Raw genomic sequence first — 25,868 nt, 5'->3', positions numbered from 1 at the left:
CATCAAGAAAGATTTTCCACCGTTATTTAGGTATGCTTATATAACAACATACTATTATCATGATGGATATACACAATTGTTAAATATAATGCAACACCCAATATAACTACCCTCGTTGTTGTGACCATTTAAACAGTTGTTTTTGCTTTTATGAGTTTTCTGAACACCATTTCTTGGAGCCCATCAACCATAGCTAAGTCTTTAGTGATAAAAAAGTAATATTTATTGACTATGTAATATTGGAAAACCTCATTATCATACCCAAGTCTTAAAGCGAAGTAAGTAGTCTCAGACAAACTAGTTGCAAACCATCCAAAGCTACTACCCCCGTTGTTGTGACCATTTAAGCAGTTGTTTTTGCCCTTTACTGAGTTGTGTATCATAATCCTTGATATGTTTAGCTAAAATAAAATCATATTTTATGGTTAGATTTAAAAAAAAATTGAATACTTACTGTGAGATAGTACAAAATTCAGAGTTCCATTTCGATATTCGTAAATACTTTTTACTGATAACTTGATCATCATCTGGTGTGGATGACTCAAAACATTTTTATATGTATTTCTATATATGACATCAGTACCAACATCCTCCATTAATTTAATGATGGTTCCTCGGGAAGGGATATGTTTACCCTTGTATTTCTCCATAAATTTTTTGAACGTAGATGATTAGCAATGGATAAGGTTATATTACATGCAATAAGCATCGTTGTGAGATCAAAGTTAAAGTCTGACTTGATGTATTCATCGTCAAATTGATTTTATATATGAATATCCATACTCTTGTTATGAGATGAGGATAATGAGTGGCGTGTAATTCTAGACAGGGGACTAAAGGCACATTTATATCGACAAATCCGACAAACCATCTGTTTCTCATCCGGTAAGTATTTTCCAAATTCCTGGGCCTCCATTTTCATAAATCCAGACAGAAGGCGACGTCATTTTGGGGATTTTATTCAGTTCTCTATCGACTATCACCATCTCATATTATATTAATATTGAATAATAAAGGCGGGAATGATAACGTTCCTGATTGATAGAGGAAGATGTATATTATTTAATCAATGATGCCATAAGTAATTCTTCTTTTCTCCTTGCACGCTTTTCTATTCTTACCAAAATTATCACCCTTACTAATTCCATAAATCCCGCACATAAAAATATTACTATCTTTATTTTAATTTTTTAAATAATATTTGTAAATTATTTTTGTTATTGTTTTATAATTAAAGCCATTAAAAAATAAGACTCTGTTAACGTCAAATTTTACGTAAAATAATCATAAAAATATATATATAAATAAAATATATAATTAATAAGTATATATATTTATATTACTACGTTGAAGATTAATAGTATAACGAATGGCAAATTTCCAATTTTTACAAAGGCACTGTTCCATTTTATATTCATCAAATCCCTGACGTGACCCTCCGTGAGACGAGACCTTTTGGCACGTTTATATCTCTCATAATACTACAAACCCTCTCGGAGTCGCTGTTTACTATAGGAGTGTTTTTGTAATTAAATAACTCACTATAGCTATTAACTGATTCTGGTCCCCATTCTCACTGTTTGATGTATCCCTTGTTCTTCTCAATCACCTCCATACATTTAGTTTTGAACGGTTCAAGTTTTATATCATTACATTGATTTTCAACAATTTTACCACTTGTAAGAAGTGGCATTTTCCCTTCTAATATTTTAATCGTCAATTGAATCTGATTCAAAAACTCTTCAATCATCCAATAATTCCGAGAAAAAAAACAACTCATTATTCAAAACATCTTTCGCTTTTTGGATTGCGTCACTATTTTCTTCCAAACCATTAATAAATTCTTTGATTGAATTGAAGTGCTTGGGTTAATATTATACTACTTTAAGCAAAGTTCCCTAACTTATGAGAATAGGCGCGGGGGTAGGGGAATTTGTCATGTAGCAGTAATTCTCCGTTTGCAATCACCAGCATTCTTAATTTTTTTCTTAATTTCAGAGATGAAAGTGATGCTGTATTGATCAGGAGAGCGTAGCTATCCTATTTAAACCATGAGCAGGACAAGCTATATGTTTCATCAAGGGAAATATTTTCTGGAGGTGTGGTAGATTTCATACAATATGGACCACCATCTGTAATGAACACCTTCAGTCTTTCGCATTTGAAATGGGAGCCCAAAACATTTTTAATACTTTTAATTGCAACATTTGTAATCGTTTTGCTGTCGGCTCCTTTAACAACCTCCAAATTAATTAAATAAGTTCGACCTATAAAATTACATCCAGAGGATCAATTATTATTGCAGTTATGGATCGCTGTTGTAGATCTTTAGTTTCGTCCAATGCACGAGAAATATCCCTATCTCCAAGTTCTTCCTTATTCTTGGACAACACTACTTAACTTTGAGATTCCATTGACTTGGTAATAAAGAAGCAAGACGAAACAGCTTTTATATAGGGTTCAGAAGCAAAACGTGGACTGAATGACGGATTTTAGAAAAATGTGAATAATATTATTTTTTGATAAATAATTTTGAACTTTTTTTTAACAAAACTTGGAGACACGACCATTGTGAACATGATCACTCAATATGGCCGCCCTCAAAAGCAATCACACCCTCCACACGGTGCAAACACGGTCTTTTAAACCAGCCCAGTTCTTCTTTAAATATTTTGTCAAAAGGAAACTCAAAAAGGTGCCTTCATTTCTACCTATAATTGGAGCTATTTATCAAATAGAATTTGATAGAGCGATAAATCAATGTTCTAAATGCTTTGAATTTAGACATGGTAGAACCAAAACAACCAATTGACTAAGGGAACAAAGGCATATTCCCTATGGATTTAAAGTAGGCTTCGCGGCCAGGCAAATGGCCAATTCATACATTGCACAGAAGAAGCCAACTCCAAGGACTCTTCGAGTCTCCACAGACAAGATAAGGTTAATGAAACACCAAAGGAATCTACAAATCAACTTAATGATAATTAAACTGAAAAGGAGTATACGATCCCACGAGATAAAATGAATTAAATTAGCAGACAAAACATTCTTATTAGTCACTATCAAGGATAAAAATATTGGAAAAAATAAGGTGTGCGGAAATAACACGCCTTTGAACATTTAGAAAATGTATAGTAATATTATTAAAGTGCCACTTCTGCCTGTGGTGTTTTGAGTTATAATCTTATTACCTAATATTGCTACTGATTTTTTACAACAGCCATCAATATTATAACAACTTATTAAATCATTAATAAAAACTAATGTTGAACTAAAGTATAAAATAATTTATCGTGATTTGGATTGATCTTAATCACGAAATATTCTGACATATGAATCCACATCCATCTATTCTTCCACATCCGAAGAGTTCATATTTTTATCATTTGGATATGCAATCCGTACTTCTGATTGTATGCTCAAGAATACACAACTTCTCCATATCTTCTACGAAATCAATAAGTTTGGGAATGGCAATAAAATTTAAATATTTCAATAGGCATCTACAAAAGCTAAGAGGTCACTTATATTAATATTTGTAAAGAAATAATCTCTTAACAGTTCTCAAGAATATTAGATTATTCTATATTTTTAAGGAATTCCTAAGTTCTTATCAGGGTTGTAAGGGTTTAGCTTTTTTGGCTTTCCGTTTAGCTATCTGTTCAATTTTGCTTAGGGTTCTGTTTGGAGATCTTCTCAGTGTTCAATTAAAAAGCAAAAAAATAAATTGGGGTCCCATGCCATATTAGACCTATTCAATAGTAATTTCTTTTAAATTTGGATATGTTTCCATATTTTTTTCCTATACTTAATTATTATCTTCGAAATATTATACAATCACCTCAATTTCTTATTTTAGATAATTTTTCTAATACCCATTTGAAAATGAGAATGATGTACATTTTATATATTTTCTTAAACGTAAAAATCATGAAGAAGTGATAATTTATATTGTCCATTTATTTATTGAAGATATTCTTTTTAAAACTTTCATATCGTCGTCTATAGTATTAAACGGCTTGAAGGAGATACTCTCTCTCAGCTTGGGATCTTTAATTATTATGTTTCCATAGTCATTCATCATTTGCATTCCTCTCTCTGCAATGTTATTAACCATATTATATTTTTTCTTTTATGTACTCTTCATTTACTGACCATGATGCAACAGGGTCTTGAAGCAATCTGACCCTATATTCAGTATGACCAAAAAAAATATGATTTTGGACCAATCGGATTATCTAATTTTTTTTTTTCATTCATAGTCTTGAATATAGGTTTGCTTGTTCTAAAACAGTAATGTTTTTTAGGCGAATGTAATTTCAGGGATATATTCCCCTTTTGATCATCTTTTAAAACATTACTGAATTGAGTGAACGAACCCACCTCTTGTTTCAAATACCACATATGATTTTAAAGCTTTTTCATGACGACCTCTGATAATTCATTGACAATTTTTTTTGAATAGTGACATTTCTTCCTAACATTTCAAGTCATAGATAGGAGCATCCATGGCAAATGCTAAAGTCATCCACATCAACGTAAGCTACGCTTAAACTAATCTATGGTATCTACATGCTAGATGAAATAAATTTTTGTCTAACTTGCTTTTTATAAGCTGAGCAGCTCCTTTGTGAATTCCACTATTACTGGAAGTGGTGTCAAACAACGTGACAGTAATCTTATCAGAGAATTTACAGGTCTATATTAGATCTATTGATGCATTGGCTAGGCATTTAGGGTCCCCTTCTCTTCCTTTATTCATCACAAGTCCTCTGTGATTATTAAAAAGTTTTACAAATAGTTGAATCACGATATTAATTGCTTTTGTCTTTATTTTAACCATAAACGAAAATAGTATGATTGCTTCAATAGTTATTTTGGTAAGATATTGGACAGTGGACAGTTTTTATATTCAGACTTTGAAGATACAAAAACTATTGGAATGCTAGTCTATTAGTGGGAAGTTGAGAACCACTACTTGTAGAAGAAGGGTATCCAATAAACATAGTCGTTAATGAGAGATCTGGTAGAGGATCTGTCTGATGCTTCTTTGTTTTTTGTATTTGAAGATCAATTGAAAGGACTTCTAGAACTATCTAAATAATTGCTTTTATAATAAGTAGTTTCTTTTACATTAATTAACAATTTTGCATTTACAGGGTAAATCAAAATGTACTTTGCCAACTCATTTCATTAATTTTAATTCATTAATAATAACATAATAAGTTTTTTAACTAGTTTGATAATAAATTCAATCAAAGAGGAAGGAAAACGGCATCTGTGTATTTTCCATAAATTTTATATTCTGCCTTTCAAAAGATCAAGGAAAGATCTAAGTGATGGCATAGTACTCTTGATTAAAGTACTACCTAAAATTTATATTAAGGTTCTTATTGATCTATTGATTAGACCTGAACTCGAATTGAGATCTGTAATCTCTAAATTGTTCATATATAATGCTCAGCTCAAATCTCTCCCATGAGTACTTGAGCTCACTCTCTCCTTTATCAGCTGCTGTTCAAAGGATTGTATGGTACTCTAAACCGTTCTGTGACACAAAAAAACCAGTGGATATAATTAACCAGAATTAATCAAAGAGAGTTTTTTTTGAAGATCTTGAAAATTCCCAAAGTTTAGAAATAGAAGCAATGCAGCGTTATATTCTTTAGTATTTAAAACCACTTATACTTGTCTTAAATAAATTGTACTTCAACATGTTAGAATTCATGGAGCATACCCAAGACTTTACACGAAGAAACTTATGCTAGAAAAACTATTTGCACGTCATTTGAAGCTGAGAGACCATTCATGCTCAAGTTCTTAACCATATTACTGTATTTACGAATAAATTTAATTTAGTCTTATAAAAGTTATTTGATAAATACTTACTCTAACGAATCTAATTTTTCAACAACTTTTATGTCATGCTGATTAGATTAGGACGACCCAAGAAACGACCATCCAAAGGACCCATCTATATAGCTGTCATTGATAGTTCCTGGCTGTCTTTAGTCTCATCAACAGCTATGAAAATATCCTTATCTCTAATTTTCCCATTAATTTTGGAGATTATATCCTTAATTGACAACTTCCATTAATCAATATATAGTCCTTCTTCTAAGGACAGCTCTATTGGCATATTTCTTCATAAACTTTGAGAAAATGGGGTTCTCCATAGTGAAAAAAGCTATACTACAACTATCATCTTTAAGAGGTTGGTGTTCAAGTTGTCAGAATAATCATGAGTCAAATGTTGTTCGTATGCATTCATATTTTTGATGTGGGAGGAGGACATTAAGTGCCGTTTGACTCTGGATGGAGGTCTACAAGAGTACATACATCGGCATATTCGACAAAATATTTTGTTGTCGTCTGGTAGGAAGCTTCAAATTTCATGGCCTCCAGTAATTTCAATCCAGGCGTAGAGAGAATTTTTTTGGCATTTCACTAATTTTATTGTGCAAACTCAAAGGTACTTGGCGAACAATAGATTCTTTGAGGATATGCTAGCTCAACGAAAATTCGAGAAAGAATGAAAAAATATGAAAAAAGGGAAATTCTACCAACTGTTTTCCTTTCCTAAACTCAAAACAGTAATTTATTTGACCAAACAGCCCAACTTTAGATATAACCAAGAAATAATGCTAGAAAGGAAAGAAAAATATGGGGCTCACACAAGGAGGCTTACGATATTTTCCTGTAACTACAATAATGAGAAACGAATAGTATGATTTATTGATTAATACATTTATACGACTCTTAACAATATCTCATGATCTTAGATTAATCAATTTCTTAGATCAATCCTAAATTAATCAATTTCTTAACTTATCCTAAATTTATCAATTTCTTGACTTATCCCAAATTAATCAATTTCTTAACTTATCCTAAATTATATTTATTCTGTTAACTTAATAATTTCATTTTATACCCGGGCAAATTAAAACATAATTTAGATTACTTTCGGTAATCATTTAGCATATTTTTTTTTACATTACTTTAAAAATAGTTTTTATTTCGTATGTAAATGTCGAATGACAAATATTTTATCTTAAGTAAGAAACGCAAAAATATTATGGTGTCTCATAAAATTAAAAGTAATTTTTCAAAAATACATAACCGCCATTTTTTTTATTTGATCTTAGCTACTGAAATATGAAAAAAACAAATATGTATAAGACAATGATAACAGGTGGCAACGAGAGCTTAAAGTCAATTCGATGACTAGATTTTAGGTTAGACCGTGAAATTTGCATTCAAATAAATATTACAGAAAACGCCCTCATCATAAATGTGTTTTAACTCGTTTCACTATTAGTAAGTAGATGTATGTCCCTTGTGCAAAAATTTGGTTTGTTTAATTTGAAGTATCTTCAAGTAATTAAGTAAAACATCTTTCAATTTTCTTTGTTCTACCCTTCTCTATACAAAATGATAATGTTGTGTTTATCTTTGAAAACGGATAAATAATATAACTCTCTTTCATATATTAGGATTATTTTTACATATTAACGCAATATATTAATGTAAGTGGACATATTTTCTTTTATGTGTTTTATTTTACATTAAGGAAATATCTTCTTGTGTTTATTCACGCAACGTAGTAGAAATTGCTTTCATTCATCATAGGCTGTAATTAAACTATGGAAGTATTTCGTTAACTTTTGAAATATATCTCAGCTGTCTCATTGACTGCTCTAAGCATTACAATTTTTTTTTCGGGCTTCGATCTAAGCAGAATTACTATCCAATAAAGATGGAGCTTCACAAACAAGATAATCAATATGGAAATGGGAAAACAGTGCAATGCTTTTGACCAATATGAAGTAACTTTTTTTTTTTCTGAAATAAAATTTCATATAATCATAGACGAGTTGTTAAGGAAACAATAAATAAAGTTATTGCTAAATTGAAAAACATTCACGTACAAAACAAAGAACCATCAAATGCTCCATTCGATTTAAAATACATTTTGCCATTCCCCGAGATATTTTTATTAGTCAAATTTAAAACCATTTTTTCTTTAGCTTCTTGATCGATATCGTCATCAAAGAATAAAAGGGCAGCACCTTCATCATTCAAATACCATAAATGAAGACTAAGTATCTTTCATGCATCTTTTCATATTGTTTCGTCTATGTTTCGTAAGCTTTCAATGATTTTAAAAAGTATAAATCATTAAATGGTGCTTTAAGTATTAAAATACATTGAAGCCAAGGCTTAACTTATATTGTTACAATAAATAAACATATATCTAATAACGTTATAATATTGTTTTTACTTCTTGAAAGCTGGTAACTTAATAAGGATATTTTCAGAGAGTGTATTGCTCTAGCCATCTGACAATGCTCTACCCAAAAATATAATACATTGTACTATGAGATCTATGTAATCCTCTCTAATAACTTTATATAACTAACTGCGATAATATTCTAATAAATCCTTGATTTCCGAAACTGATATGTTACCTTTTAATACTGACTTAAAGGAGTCTATTTTGAAGGAATCCATATTTTTCCAATAATCTCTTAATTTTTGAAAAAGAAGAATATTTGGATTTGTTGTTAAAAGTTTTATTTTCACTTACAAAATAATTTTTAAAATCAATTCATGAAGATGATGACGACAAGGAAATAAAGGTATTTATTTTTGCTCCAGTAGCATAACGGTACCATAATTACGACATGTATTTGAAGCTGTGGTATCACAGTGGAGAACTTGTACATTTTCTTTGAGTTCCCAGCCTAGGAATGATATCCATATTTAAAGACAATTGGCTAACTTTCTTCTTTCCTCTTCCAGCTATTCAAAGCAGCCAGTAATTTTCCATCCCAAAGTAAAGCTACAAAATTAGATATTTTGTCTTTAAAATCAATTTTTACGGCGTTCATCGGATCTTTTCTTCGATCACTCCGTATTCTTTAAATAAAAGACTTAATAAAAGGAAAAACATGAATATTCGAATCCAATGAATCTATAGTTGTTTCAAGAATAAAGACTGTATTTCTCATACTTAATTGACAACTATTTAATGCAGCTACTAACTTTTGAGTCATAGAATCTTTCTTAATCAATTTTGGGTTGTTATTTCATGTGAAATTAGTTTGAACTTGTTTAGATATAAATCAGAATAAAATTCAAACATATTATATGGTATCTCGGAGCTTTTATTATGTATTTGTCTTTGAAGTCAAAATCAAACAAGGTCTTTGCATTTCCCTAATTTATAATTGAAAATGTAATATGTAAAATTTCACTTCAAAATATACTAAGACTTATATGAATATTATTTTGATAAATTAAACAAAGTATTATTTATCGATTCTGAAAGATAATTTAAACATCATCACTTTATGCTGAGTAGGGTGAAACGAAGAAAGTTGAAACAAGTTTTTTTCAATTAATTTGAAATACTTCAAATTAGAAAAACCAAACTTTTAACACAACAGACATACATCCATTTACCAATAGTAAAACGAGTTAAAGTACATTTATGATATGTACTTTTGGTGTAATCTTCATTTGAATTCAAATGTCCCACTCAACCCTACGATCAAGTCACATAATTGACTTTAAGCTCTACTCGGACATTGTATCGTTGTCTTACATAATTTTTTCCCATCTTTGAGTATCTGAGATAACATAGGAAAAAAATGTAAGGGGATATATATTTCGAATTTTTAAGAAAAAAAGTTTATGTTGTACGTCTTGGGACACGCTAATCAATCCTTCTTAAAGTGTTTCACATTATAAGATATGTGATGCAATTACAAAAAAAAAAACAAAAAACATACGATTGTTTTTTGTAAAATTAAGTCAAATTTTAGTGTACTATTCTTTGTTTAATGTTCTACCATTTCTATTTTATATATATTTTAATTAACCACCTGTAGAGTGCGCAAATTAGGTTTTATTATTATCAAAATATCTCGTTAAAAATAATGTAGCCATAATAGTTGGTACAGTTCAACATAATAGGAGCCACCTTTATTATTGTTTCGAGGAATAACAACAAATCTAGTTAGATCTGAGTTAAATTGAACTGCGAAAAAAATTCAAATTTCCCCAAAACTCTTCAAATTCGATAATTAAATTTACAGTCATTTTGTTTTGAATAAATAGAATAGGGCTGTGCTTTGCAAAGAGGGTATCTTTTATCTTGTTCAAAAATTTGTATCCATGTTTAGAGATATTTCAGATGACTAATTTAGGATTTTTTGCCTTTGACTAAAAATAATCCATACTACAAACTGCAAAGATTTCATGATATCATCGTCGGAGCCTCCTTTCTTCCAAAATTTTAATACAATATTTTCATTTTTTTAACTTTAGAGATTTTTTTAACAATAAAATAGTGCCCTTCCTAGCTACAATGCATTAAAAGGATATGACATAGCATTTGTAAATACTATTGAATTTAAAACGTTTACTTTTTTAAATTATTTCATTTCAAGTATATCAATTTTTAATTATATTAAATGTGACATATGAACTTAGTTCTCTGTGTTCAATTAATTGGCATTATTGATTATATTTTTTTATTGAATATTTAAATTTAGTAATAGAGTTTACAAACAGGTATGAGAATTAGTAGGTTCAGAATGTGTACTCTCCCTCCCCCTATATCTTACATAGTAGTGTACATGGGTAGTGTCAAGGACTCCTTTAAGCAGGACAAGACAATGCACTCACGCGTTTCCAATATGGGTCTTTGCTTATTCTATATCATATATGGAATGTCTCTCTTAAAGTGTTTTGCTACAAAATAAAGAGTTTTTAAAAATATTTTGCTAGAGAAAATCATCAAAATAATAAAACTGAGGCTATATATTTATAATAGAAGTGGTATTTTATTAGTACTTTAATCAAAATAAACATTAAAAACCTATAAAAATGGGAAGGCACTATCAAAAAGTACAAAATTGGTCCAAGTCTACAAGTCAGAAGATTTTGTTTGAAATTTAGATTTTTTTCTATTAGCTTCTGAATTCTTAGCTGTCATTTTCTTTTTTTGTTAAAAATCGCATATCATCATTCAGTTTTGCACTTAAATTTTTACCAATAACATTAAACAAAGCGAATGAAATTCTTTGAAGAAAAGCTGACTAGGAGTTTCATTCCTCGTACTTTACTCCCACAACGATGATAATTTCAGAGTTTAAACTGTCCTGCATCCTGTCAATGAATGTGGCAACAAATGAAGCTCTAGGATTTGGGGTGCCAAGTAAACTGTCTTTCTCTTCAAGAGTAGCTGTAATGTAAGAGAATATGGAGTAAGCATAAAGACAGGAGATGTAGAGAAGGTCGGTTTGAGTCGAGAACCACCCTCTACTCATTATGTCGATGAACTCTTTCAGGTCTACATGCTGATTGGTTGAGCTATCGAAGGTTATTGAGTCCAGAGGTGTGTCTCTGAGGACCATAACTCTTGGAATGATGTACAGCTGATCTTCTTCTTCAAAGAAAAACCAATATACCCGGCAACAAAGTAGAGAGCATTACTCTCTCCCTTGGAAGCTAGTTCCTGGAGGTCATCTGGTTGCCAGTTAGTCAAAATGAGCTCTGCTTTTACTAGGTCTTCATCCAGCAGAGCTTTAATATCTGAAGTACTCATACCTGAAAATTTAAAAAAGTAAAATATTGTAATGATATTATTATATTGTAAAAATAAATAATACCTAAATAAAGAAGCTTACTATTAACAAATATCTTACTTACCTCAGAATTTGACAAGACTCTGCATACAAATCTTTTTATCTCCTTCCAGGATCTATCTCACGCTGATGTAGTAGATACCTCCACTTAGTTGTCTATACCAGCCGAACCATGATTCGATGGGATCAGACTGGAACATGCCGAGGAGTACATAGGAGAAGTTTTCATATAGGAGAAGATACTCTGCCAGATCGGCTGCACAAAGACACGTCTGCTTTGTTGCTAGGATGATTTTGCTGTGAGGCCAGGTGATTTACTGTCTTGCCACTCGATGACAAAATGGACAAAATCTCTCAAGAAAGAGAGGCCAAGTTTGTTCTTCTCAGATATTGGTTCCCGAAGCTCATCTCTCTTTTCGTAGCTAACTCCAGGTGTCTTGACGTTTAGGATATTCCACATAGTTCTGAAAAACTCTGAAAATTCGGCTGTGTCTTTAAACTCCGGTCTGTTGTCTTCTTTAGAATATTACTTAAGTACTCCAATTGATGATTCTTGAAACACAGCATGCTGTTGTAGTTCATTGAACTGTTGATCCCTACGTGACGTGGTCGCAGCTTGAGCTGCCCTTGATGACGCTTTGGGAGTTGAGAGGTACTTGGGACAGTTTGACCATAGGGATGGTACTACATGTGTTTTGATGTACCTGTAAAAGAAGGACAGTTATTAGTATATGCATCAAAAGGGAGCAGCTGTCTTACCTCTTCTTTGAAGCCATGCCAAGGGTCTAACTTCTTTTAGACTCACAGATGAAATCAGAGTCGTTGAAATGCAGGGAACACAGCTTTGTACTTTTGGATGGTCCCTAATCTGTCTTCTTCAGACCTGTTTCTCTTGGAATGGCTCTCAGCCAGGGGGTATCAAGTCTGGAGCTTCTCTCTTTGTTTGGCCATAGATGGATCGTAATACCAGACTGTTGTGGCTCATTGTCATATCCTGTTCTACACCTTGGAGCACAATACTTAGTGGCCATGATTGGAATTACAAAACACAATAAAGATGGCGTCCACAAAGTTACTAATAACTTTATAGTTATTATGTATTATCTTACCAAACACGTTGTATTGTGGTTTTTTTTTTTCAATGGACCCATCTTGCACGCGTATTTGAATTCATGTTTGCGCGTACCCGGTCCTGTTTACAGGAGTCCTTGGTAGTGTATATTTCATGTTTTATTGTTTTTATTTTTAAAATAAAAATTTACTGACCTGCTAAAGTCACATTATTACCTAAGCATGCATTATGAAGTCAGAACATATTTTGTTTCAAACATTGAGAATATCTGGAATAAATATACTTTATAATAGTGATAGAATATATTCTGATCTACTTTTAGTGATGTTATACTGTAATCTAGTTTCCATTAATCTTTATGTTTGTTTGTAAAATATTATTACTGATAATGATTCATAAGTTAGCAATAAATTTCAAACCATTAGATACAAACTATAACATAAATAATCATATTAATTAGTTTGCATATTAGGTTTAGATTTACAAAATTATATCTTATTATCTATTAGAAAATATATGAATAAATTATTATCTTAATTTCTATAATTTTTTTTAGTATGACAATATGATTAAAGTTTAACCACCCTTTTGGTATAAAACTATATTTACTTAGATTATGTTAATATTCTAAACTCCCTCATATCAAGCAATATTGTCTATCGAAAGTGATGAAGAAAAATTATAACAATTTTTAACAAAGTTAAACGTAGAATACATAGATGAAGAGAAAAAAAAAACACTAATATGGAGGGATAAATACCAGTTGTTGAAAATTCGAAATGTTGAAGTAATTCCTAGAAATAGTTTTCAAATGGCAAATTATTAAAATTTCGTTTCATAAGAAAAAAGCCATATACAGTTTATATGTACACTAATTAGGTCCGGAGGTTATCAGTTATATTTCGTAAATAAAAATCTTTGGTAGGATTTTTTAAGATATTTTTTTCTTCAATGTTTAGAATGTAAGAACGACGAATTGAAAAATACTTGACAATGTTTAAGAGATTCACCTACCAGATTTTGTCCAGGTATTCTTAATCCTGCAGATTTACCTAGTAGGGATCTCACATTAAATGAACTAAAAATAAAAGGCGATATGTTGTTGGCCGATCCCATCTTTCTTCTTAAGCCAAGAGAACTGTGGCCAAACCAACCTCTTCCCAATCCTTGGGTAATAGATGAAAAACTATAGATTGCAATATAAAAATTATTTAGATATATATTTCAATCAAATTACTGCAGAAAATACGCAATATATAAAAGATACAAACATACATTTAATTTAGATAAATGTAGAATCTCATAAAGAAGAACAAGACGCCCTTGAGTTTATCGATAAATTAGTATCAAATCAAAGTAATAGGTTCAAAATTTTAAGGATATTAATACAAATCAAAAGAATTGTCAAATGGTACAAATCCTTTAGTTCAATAATGGCTAATGAAGAAAATCAATGGGCAGAACTTATTATTATAAAAAGGGCTCAAGAAAAGTATTTCAAATCTTAAATCAGAATACTTAAGAAAAGCGAGATTAACAATGAAACAAGTTTCCAAAAATTCATGTCTAAAACACTTAGCTGTTATATGGGATAAAGATCAAGAAGTCTTAAGACTCGAAAGTTGTCTTCATTGAGTATCATCCTTATCACATGAATTCAAAAAACCTATAATAATACCTAAAAATTTGGTTGCAGAAAGAAAAATATTAAATCTTCATCAATCGAAACTATATATTAGTCGAAAACAGACGTTTAATTTGATAAGACAAAAGTATTGGGTAATAAGAAATTTGTCACATGTCAAAGTAATAGTGAAATGATATAAAACACCTAGATACAGGTACATAAAGTTTGAATCACCAAAAATATAACTACTTCTTATATAAGAATTGATAATCCAATTCCATGGTCTAATGCTGGAGTGGACTACTTGTGAAATTTATCATGCATGAATGATTGTAAAATGCATAAAGAACCTCTAAAGACATGGCTTACACTCTTTACATGTTTCCACACTAGAGTTATACATATACAATTTGCAAGGGCATGCTCAATATTAGATTTCCTCAATGCATTTTTACGATTTGTTGGAAATTGTGGCAGACCATCCAAATTTTATTCAGACACCGCAACAAATTTTCAAAAAGCCAACAACCATTTAAGGCAGTTTTTTTTTGGAAGTGAAGTTTGATAAGACCTTGCCACAGAGAGGAAGTCAAAGAGGATAAAGTCATCCCTAGAGAAACAGCAACCATTTCTGTAGAACCAGCTCCCTAAAATAAGAAAAGACATCAGAAAGAGATGTTGCTGATACTCATCATGAATTGAGGAAGAAAAGACGGTGTAAAGAAAGTTTTATAAAATGATTAAAAGGCGACCATTAAACATCTCAAACCATGCATGGAAAGATAAAGTAAAACAATTATTTAATATAAATCCAAAAAGTAACAATATTATAAAATTATACAACATAGTAAAATTGTCGTGAGTGTCGGACAACCTTACAACTGGTCTGTCTATTCCAGTTACGAATATCAAAAACATAGGGCAAATTTTTTTAAATCGTATTCGGACGAACTGTCATTTGTGGGTGGTCTGTTGGAGCCTGAGCCTTTGGTAATCTGGCCATATTGCCATTGTACATATTGACAACCCTGATTATACTCACCTGTTTTTACCTCCAAAAGTTTGGAGGTATTTTCATATTCTTCTTTATTATATTATTCATTCGAACTATACAGGTCACGTATCTCATCATGATTTAGTGTTTTATTATAAAGTAAAGTAAGTATACAGTCGACAGTTATTTATATAGTATTTAAAAAATCCTTGATTCATGAGAGATGCTTCAATCACAGTTACTTTCAGTGAATCTGGTCTCAAAGAGTCTAGACATCAACTCTTGAAGCAAATAAATAGAGGAGGTCTGTATTCTCCAACAAAATTTGTTTTTACCAAACTATTTGTGGTGTATCAAATTATAGTATGAAATAAAAATCAGGGTCTCAATTTTTTGAATGCCAAAATTTAGGAAAACTATTTTCTACTCTATCTTCTGAGACGTTGGTATCTTCTATCTGAACGTATTTGTCATAAATCCTTCTCTCGACATGGACCTTTGGTGTTCGTGATAAGTGGTAGATACGATATTGAGGCGTGTTTTTGAGGCCCTCCATCATGGCTCAGTAAACGGTCTCAAAAGCCTCCTTGTTCTCGGAGTTAACCTGCCTATACTGTTAAATTTTGACCAAATACTAGTGATGTGGCCTAAGTTCCATCACAATTCCTGATCAGTCCCACTTTGTTGAATGATTATCTTACTGGTTTTACACCAATACTCTAATCCCTACGCCAAGTGATGGGAGTTCCTTCGAGTCCTGTGTCGGTGCCTTTGGCGTTAGTTAGGGCCGCTTGTGGAGAGCTTTTTCTTCAAACTCCCAAGCTTATCTCCATCCTGGATGAATGTCCTTGTCGTAAAAGTTTTGACAGTTTTTGTCAATTCGTGGCATTGTTTCGCTCAGTGGGCAATCAGAGATTATTTGTGCCAGTGATACCCCAGAGGCCGGGTCGGGGGCGTTTCTTGAAGTGAGGATTGCCTTCAATAATGCATCTTAGGATCTTAATTAGAAGCTAATTTATTTTAGTTTATTTTTTCTATTCTGTATATCCAAGAATAAGTTAATAATATACTTTATAATTTCAGTTTTAATATTTATTTAGAAATTTAAATATAATAAGTCGGTAAGGCTGCGTGAATATAGATTACAATAATATTCCGAAGAAAAAAATAAATCTTTCGTAATGATTTTTACAAAAATAATTAATAAGAAATTAGAAATAAAGGTTGTGGTTGCGACTTTTGATGAGTTGAGTGATCAAGCTTGCAATTAATAGGTGGTTTCACTTCGACTTCATGAGAATATTTTTTCTTTGTCGAGTTTTCCATTAGGCTATGGTTAACTCAATTAGAGAGCAATTATTTGTGGATTTCGTCTTTCAGGATCAATGACGACCTCAATTTTGCAGTAGATTAACTGTCATACATTTGCGAGGTAGGACTCTTTCATAATACTGGGCATCGAGCAAGTGTGAGGAAACGGTGGGATCAAGACATACGGTACTATTTATTGATGCTTATTTAAAAAAGGATATAATATTATGTAATTCTGTTATGTAAATGAGAATCTTTTATATTTCAAATAACAGAAAAACAACCCATTAGTGCTCATCTTACTATATAGTATGTATTTTATTTTTTAATATTATTCATAATATATCCAAGAAATTTAATTCCAATCTTGTACAGGCATTGTTTGGTGTGTTCTTAATCCTTATGCGTTGTTTGGGACGCCTATATTGACTTTGAAGTTGAAAGTTTGCCTCAAGAATTGTAGCAGTGAAGATGACGTGCAGAAAGAAGTTAGTATAAAATACAAAGTTCTTGTTCAATTACTAAAATATTCAGTGCATATCTTATTTATAGTTCATATAGAATTATGTTAAATTGAAAAATTATGATTATCATTAGTGTGGGAGTCATTTTATTCCACCTAATATATATATTAGGTTGGGAACATGAGAGTACAACCTTTCAAAGGACAAACGAAATGGCTACTAATAGTTTAGTTGTGTAATTAGAAATAATTTTAATTTAATATAATTATTTTTCATGCATAACAGTATAATACTGTTTATATGATATTTATATTATATAATTTATCTCAAATTATAATACCACTATTAGCTTAATTGACTTTCTTGAACTATGGAGGAATTGGTACGGCTTGTGACAATATAATTCCTAACAAATATCCCATCAAAACCGCTCAGACTATGAAGAAATCAAAACGGTGTACTTAGATATAGTTGTTGACAGCAAAAACAAGTTTTGTCTCGTTCGCTGGATGGATAAAGCTGTTATAACTGTAGCATCTAATATACATGGCTTCAATCTAACAGTGAATGTGAATAGTTGGCCATCAAAGAAAAGAAGAGGGTTCAAGTCCCTCAACGGGATGCAAATCATCAATATAATTAATATACTTTGGGACTGATAGGGTGGACCAAAATTGCAATTGCTAAAAGAAAAAAATACTAGATCGAAAAAGTGGTGGTGGGCAATTGTTAGTTTGATGATTGACGTAATAATTCAAAATGCTTGGATTTTGTACAAGAAATAACTTAAAGATTTGCGATTGTTTCAATTTAGTAGTGAAATTGTGTGAAATTCTATTCATTAAGCACAAGTTTGGGAGATGTCAAGTAGACCTCGAGTTTATCTTTTAGTTATCAGTGACGTCAGTTTTGATAATATTGGACATTTGGGAGAACTTATGTCCAAGCAAGGATGGAAATGTACAGTGAACACATGCAAGTCTAGGACATCACAACGGTATATCAAATGTAAAGTTCCTCTCTATGTAAAAATTCCATATCACCAGCGATCAGAGCAAAAGTTTCTTGAACAATTTATCCTTTTTTTGCTTAAGTTTTAATATAAATATCCATGTACAAAGGAAATCCATGTTTTGTACATCAATGCCATATTTTTATGACAAGGATAACAAACTGCTATATTTGTTGTACGCAAACACACAAACCCCATGGATAAATCATATTTCCTTTAACCTGTAGTCCTGTACCATACAAGCACCCAACCTACTATATATCGAATGTGTAATATTTTGAGTATTTTAATATATATTTGTTTTTAATTCATAAATAAATATAGTACAGGTCTAAACGACTTCAAATTTAGCTACAATTGTAAAAAAAAAAAAATAAAAAAAAATTGGGCGATATTGAGTTAAGATCTCAACTTTAGTAGAAATAGATCTACAATATAAAAATACGAAAGTACTATATGAGTTTCTTGTAATAAAACAAATATTCCTAAATTGGAATATATTTTATACTAAAAAAGGTTATTTATATTTTTTTATAACTTTATATATTACTTCCCTTAGAAGTCGCTGATATGATATGTTATACAATGAAAACTAACTTTAATTGTAGCGGTAAATTATTATTGAATTGATAAGTTAAACTATTATTACTAAAGTTGTGCCTGGGTCAAGTTCAACAGTTCTATTGGTCCCACTTTAGCTTTATTGGTCTCGGTCTCCGTCCAGTCTTAGATCTTGCCTCTTTTTTATACAGGCACTTAAAACAAGTGGTGTTGGTAGAAAATTCGGATTCAGAAAATGATATTAGATACAAACAGAGCTGCCGCTACTTTATACACAGAGTTCATAGTGCGCTAAGTTCCAACAAGGACGCTCCGATATAAGATTAATTAAGAAAAGGGTTTTCAAAGTGGGAGCCGTCAGAGGAGGCATTGGGGGGGAAGGAAGATGGAAAATGTAAGATTACTTTTAGTCTAAACAAACAAATGTATACGTATAAAGGGGGCCTCAGCTAAAAATGTATTAGTGTAGAGGGCCTTTGAAATGTAAAGGTTGGGAAACCCTGCCTTAAGAAATATTATATTTATCATATTATAGGGCCCCACAAGCTTAGTAGCGGACCTGGGTTTTTTTTTTCTTTTTGGAGGAAAGGTTGTGTTATACAATAAAAGTAACGACTTGTTTCATTTGAATAAAATTATGTAGATGGAATATTAAAAGATTATAAATATACCAAAAAATACAACTAACGAAAATAAGAAAAAGGGCTGAGACTAATAAGCAGTTATTGCGGTCTCGAACAACTTTGACTCGGAATTGCTTGAACAGCTATGCACATAGGGCACAATCTTGATTATAACATATATTTGTGATATTAAGTTAAAAAAGTATGGGTAAAATTTAAAAAAAACTTAAAAAATGATTAACTTATACAAAAAATGATTAACTTATCCAAAAAATGATTAACTTATCCAAAAAATGACTAACTTATCCAAAAAATGACTAACTTATCCAAAAAATATTAATTATAAATTTTGATAGAAGTTATACACAGAAAATCAAACCAATATTTGGTAACAAATATTAATATGATATAATATTAAATATTACAAACAGATTCAACAAATTATTAGCCACAAGTGTAAAATATATATACAAAATATAATGAGGCTTTTGTAGACAAAAATAAATATACTAATTATGAGTTGAAATAAAATCCATCTTCATCCTATCATACTTCAAATACAACAAAAATACTTATACGTCTTTATCGTTACAATGAAATAGAAAGCATTATTAAGATAATTCATTTATGTATTATGTCGTATTTTTGGAATAGTAAGTTAAATAAGAATGGGAAATTTAAGAATACAACTAAAAAAAACAATTATACTGATTATAAAAATATTATAGTTGTAAGTTTATTCTCTTTTAGTTGTAAGAGACAGATACAGACTTTAGGCATAAAATAAAAGTTGTTCAGAATTCTTAGTTATCTACGTACGTTTCATTTTGATCACACCAGATTCCTAGGCTCTGGAGGGCAAGTTTTTTTTTTCTTATGCTAATAAGTTGATATTTTTCATGAAATAAGATCGATTCCCCGTGTCTCAAAGTTTTTTATACGAATACGAATAAAAAAAGGGAAAGAAGAAGATTAGTAAGTTAATTTTAGTATTTATGATGTCCATCGACAAGTTTTACTAAATTCTGGAGTTATTTAAAGCATTAATAAAATCATATGAATTAAAATGTATAATGCGGGTTCGTCTTAGTTAATTTTAAATTTTAATATAAGTTATATGCTGAGGATCAAACTAATTAAAATGGACAAACGAAAAGATATAGAAGTTATTAATATACAATACAACAAATAGATTCAACAAATGATGATTGACATTATACATATACAATAAGAAATTATACATTTTTACACAAAAGTATATATATTTATTAGCAGAATAGACCATAAAAAACGATAGAAAAAAGAAAGGCACATTATCATTTGGAGTCTAGAGTCATCTTCCACTCGTTTTCCAATAACAAATGAGGCACAAAATTAATAAATAAATCAGGGGTCCAGGTTTTATAACTATCCATATAGATTATACATCAAAAACTCCACCAAATAAATTGAATTGTTATCAATGTGATAGAGATAAGTTAATTCTGTGTTATATAGATCAAGGAAACTGGAAAATTCTTATCAATGAAATATTTTTCTTAGAGAAAGAGATAAAACATAGTTGACTTAAGACGAAGAAGGCTTAAGAATTTCAATGAAGAAGGAGGGAATGGAAGATGAGAACTTGTTCTGTTCTTCACTTCGATTATTAGTCGATTATTGGGTCTTTTTATGGAATTTATGAGTTCTTATAGCAATATACAATTATTTTGTAGAAGATTTGGAGGAATTCGTATATTTTTGATCATAAAAGAAATGATTTACGAGGTCAGAAAACCCTATCCCAGATCTGGATGGGAAGGGGCTTCAGCATAATAAACTAGCCTTCCATTAGAAAAGATTAGATACATCGAATGAGGCACACAGAGACGAGATTCCTTGAAGATAACATGAAGAAATCATTACAAGATGTGTGGCTAGGATATCCAAATAGAAAAATATGAACTCCTAGGAAAAATTGATAGACGTAGATTCCGTTAATTATAATCCAGGCAGAGATGACCTTTTTTTTTTATGCATTTGACTAATAACATGAATTTTTGTTCAATATTAAACTAAGGTAAATGTCAAACTATAGTCTTTATGAGGAAATATAATTGCAATAGTTATAAGTAAATGATTAATATTAACAAGAAAAAAGAAAGAACTCACGCAACAACCATTTTCCCAGTGTAATCTCAATCTATAATTTATCAGACCAAACATGGCAGCCCTTCTAATTCATGACCCTCTATTCCTTGTTAATGGAGGTCTTCAGTTAATGGACAATTATGTGCAAAATTGGCAGGTCTTCTTCTTAATGAGCCACAATATGCTGAAGTCTATATAGTTAATATAACGGAGACTCTCAGGGCGGTCACATTTTCTTCGACCAGATACCTTCATCTAGACTTAAACTGTTTCGAAGGTGTGAGGAGTAGCTCTGTCATGCTGGAAAAGTATGATGATTTACCGGAGTTATTCCTTATTTTTTTATGCCATTCATACCTATATAAGATTTGTTACCTTGGTCTTTAAGATAGCCAAAATAGTTGGCACCAAAGATACTCTAAGAAAAAAGGCGACATGCTGGTTAAATGAATAATTAATCTTATAAAATATTTTCACACAGCCTCTATCAAAAAATTTCAAGGGATAGGGCATATTTGCAGAATGCAAGGAGAATAAAACTTTAATATTTATCAAAAAAAAAAATCCCATTCCTATCAAAGCTCGAGTCAAAAGATGTTCCTAACGCAAATAGACAACTTTATATACTATCATTATTTAAGGTGATATTATTTGTTCAATTAGAAAGTCTGTCACCTCTTTCCTTAGAGTATCTTTAATCGGCACTAGTGCACCTGTACTCAGTTGGAAACCACATTGGCGGGGTTGCTCTTGGAACTTTCCTAATATAGGTAAAGTAGCTCCTCAAGTAGACTCCTGACAAATTTTGTGAATTGTATACAGACTCTATAATAAAGGACTTCTCATTGGAGAAGAAGATAATTTAAAAACCATTTTGTATATGGTTCAAGAGTAGATATCATCAACCATTTAGACTGAGTTCTTAATTACATTGAGTCAAAAGGGGCCTTTCAACCATTATCAAGGACTGGCCTGTCTTGAACACTGTGGATGGATTCACGGACTTATTCTTGGCAAAGGTCTTGATGATGTTGCCGGTGCTGTTTGCCGTCAAGATGATTGTTGCAATTTTCACGTCTAAATTTTGCAATTGGCTTGGTCAATGTTGTTGATAAGCACATTAAACAATACCTAAAAGCATACATTTTGATTGGTGGGTAAAAGTAAGCTAAAATTATTGAAAAAATATTGAAAAAAAAATTAATACAGAAAAATCAAAATTACTATTCAAAAAGATGTATTCAACACTTTTAATAATTCAGTCAATAATAAACTCAATTAATCTCAAATATATTATTTTTGTAAAATGACAACTTTTTGAAAACGGTAAATGCCCTTGACTGTTTGTGGTCATACTGCTTGCCAGTCATTGCAACAGTCAGACTGTTGAAGCCTTTATACCTTTGTATAGTCAAGCGATGATATATTTTAAGTACCTTCTAATCTTAGCTGCTAAAATATTAATTAATAATTGGTCCTATGTACAAAACATGTGTTGATAACTATTAAGAATTTATTTCAAATAGTTTATATTTATAACATAATTGTTAAAAAGGATATAACTTAGTAAATTGAAATCATATGATAAAGATGGATTGAAAACTTTGTACTAAATGGAATTTTAGTCAATTTCTACAAATTTAAAGTTTTGTTTGTTGTTCGATGGGTTTATATGAAGGTTTTCAATAACAACAGCAATAGAACCTCTGTGGCCATCTGGAATATTCTTTGCTTTTTCTATTAATTCTGCTTTTACTTCTTTCACCTCCTCCCTTAAATTATATTTTATCTCTTTAATTTCCTTTTTTATACTCTTGAAACTTTCTTTCCTTATGATTTTTTATCATCAATATCAGATACAATATTCTCTTCTATATATGCTCCAGTTTTATTCGATTCAATAGAAGCTTGGGTATTTAGCTTTTTTTATTGAACCAATTCCAGATCCTCCTGTAAATGATATTTGGCGACGAATTTCTCGAAGTGGAGGATCTGGTTTCCTTATGGGCAAAGAATTGTCAATATTTATCAATCCAGAGCCAGATGGAGCCTCATCAGAAAATACTTTTGTATCTATCGATGACATTGCTACTCCTTGATCAGGTGGAGATAAAGAAGTTACATTGAAGATGTCCCATCGAGTTGATAAATGCCCCTTTTCAAAAAGAAATCTGAAAGTATTATGAAAAATTATTTTTATTTAACATTTATTATTAATTAATTACTCTTCATTCAAAAATTATAACAATAGTTTATTAGACTCTGAATTTGCTGCAAATTTATTGAGTAGTCCTTAAATTTTTAACAACTACTTTATTTTAAAATACGTATCTTGGTATGCCATAATTTGGTATACCAAGGAAATAATAATTTTATATTTGGATTGCACTTGTGCATACACTTTTTAACCAAGTATAGAGATAATTATATCATCCTAGCTTTTTTTTCTAAATTCAGATGAGGAATATGAAATGTAAAAATTGCCAGATCCACTAAAGATTAACCACCCTCAAATCACACAAAATGTTAATTACTGAAAGACCAGCATAATTGGTGGACTTATTAAGTGTTTTTAGCAATAAGTTTTTCTTCTTTTTTACTTAAAAAAAGAAATATACGAAAACTTCTGCATTGTAATTGGACACAAATTCTAAATATATTTTGTATCCTTATTATATTTTTGAAATTAAACAATGATTCCATAGGTTGCAAAGTAAGGGAATTATGCGGACTACCATAACTGTTCATAAAAACTTAACAAAATAGGAGATAAGTGATAAATATGTTTTTTTAAATAAAATCTGAAGGCTAAACCAAAAGTTCCTGATACTTTATTTAGTTTTGTCTGGTTGTTTATTACACTTCTTATTTCCTCTATGTTCATATAACTTGCATTGATATATCCAAAATCTTTATATTATCCAATCACATCTGTTACACCTGAAACATTGTCCAAATTTGGATCTTCATTGGACCTTTGATTTTCGCAGAAGTTGGAATTTCGAACACTACATCTTGTACATGTGTTCAATAATATATAATCAAAGCAATCGTAAAGAGAAAAATAAAAGGACCTTATTTTTTGCAGATTACATATCTCCTGTTTTGATTAAAATTGACATTTTTCTATTCATCTTATTTTAATGTTACAACATTGTTATCTTAGTTTAGACAGATCATCAATTGTCTTCCTTTTTAGCTTTAATTATTGAATATGTCAGCCTTTCGCTATGTTTTCTTTTGTATTCAGTTATATTTTCATTTCGGATATTCCCAATTATATCATTCCTTCTTAGCCGTTCTGCAGTTTGCCTGGCCCCAACTTGTCGACATACTCGTTTTATTCGTATAAACATATGCTGAACTTCAGTAAAAACGTCCCTTCTATTTCTGACATTGCATCTTGCTGTTTCTATTATATCAATGATTTTACTGTTGCTTTCAGGTTGATTTAGTAAGATGAAATTCCCTTTCCATGGTATGATATTTTTTACTCTTTTACAGAGAGATATACCCATATTAATATACAAACCTTGATGATCAGGAGAGTTTAGTGTCAATTAAATTTATATAATTTGAGTGATTCTTTCGGAAATCCTAAAACAGGAACATATGCATTTAAGAAGACACAGGTATGTATAGCTTGTTGTTCGAGGAAAAGGTGTGACTATAATTATCTGTTATATCTGTAGCATCTTAAAAGTCATAGGAAGTTATAAAAAGAAGAGAGTCATACAGTTGCCCCGTGATAAGGATTTTTTGTCTGGGCATTAGAGTCCCTAACAGCTTTAAGTTTTATTTTTAAAATCACAAGTCATAATTGTTGGTTTGTGTGTTATTAATATTAGAATAGCTGTATTAATAAATTCAGTTCATCGTAAGTAGGCCTATATGGGCATATAACCTCAAAAGAAATGTCTAATTTGGCCCTGAGAAGTTTTATGTGTCGACATCGACATAAAAGTTTTGAATTTGGCTCTTTTTAATTAATAATGATACATATCATTTCGAGATTAAGAGATCTTTGTTGAATAAAGAGAGGAATAAGTAGCAATCAGGTAAACAGAAGTGTTTCTCCAAGCAGCATCTGGTGTCACACAATAGCATAATATCAGAAAGATCAAGAAAACTCAGTAGAGTAGATGTGTTATATTTTCCTCCAGACTCCGCACAGTTAAAAGATCAGAAGGATATCATGAATTCCTTTATTATTTTTAAAGTTAATCATCGTTATCAATTTTTATATTTCTTATTCTATTCACTTTTTCACTTTTTTCCAATATGGTAATTTCTTGTCTTAATAAACAAACTTATGATTTTTGTTCATTTTAGAATATTAACTAACTCCCTGTATTAAATAAAAACAAATTTTTATGGTATTCTCTCAGGTGCAGCAAAATATAAAATATTTACATACTTA

The 25,868-nt window shown here is 30.7% G+C and overlaps 2 long non-coding RNA genes across 3 annotated transcripts; both read right to left on the bottom strand.

Moving 5' to 3' along the window:
* Positions 1-2: 2 nt before the first annotated feature.
* On the bottom strand, positions 3-1,172 carry LOC139906835 (uncharacterized). The gene is made up of 3 exons (XR_011782827.1): positions 455-1,172; positions 262-401; positions 3-199 (listed from the first exon to the last, which is right to left on the bottom strand). It is a non-coding gene; the product is annotated as an uncharacterized lncRNA (long non-coding RNA).
* A 9,658-nt stretch (positions 1,173-10,830) lies between these two features.
* On the bottom strand, positions 10,831-24,094 carry LOC121126837 (uncharacterized). Of its 2 annotated transcripts, none has more exons than XR_005867230.2 (5): positions 23,674-24,094; positions 12,414-23,619; positions 12,185-12,358; positions 11,719-12,128; positions 10,831-11,616 (listed from the first exon to the last, which is right to left on the bottom strand). It is a non-coding gene; the product is annotated as an uncharacterized lncRNA (long non-coding RNA). The 2 variants fall into 2 exon arrangements; XR_011782813.1 differs by having other exon boundaries at positions 23,848-24,094.
* Between the last annotated feature and the right edge of the window lie 1,774 nt (positions 24,095-25,868).

Source organism: Lepeophtheirus salmonis, chromosome 12 (genome assembly GCF_016086655.4).
Source record: "Lepeophtheirus salmonis chromosome 12, UVic_Lsal_1.4, whole genome shotgun sequence".
In the NCBI taxonomy this organism is placed as follows: Eukaryota; Metazoa; Arthropoda; class Copepoda; order Siphonostomatoida; family Caligidae; genus Lepeophtheirus; species Lepeophtheirus salmonis.
The sequence above is the reverse complement of the archived record's forward strand: the minus strand, read 5'-3'. Positions and strand labels throughout refer to the sequence as shown.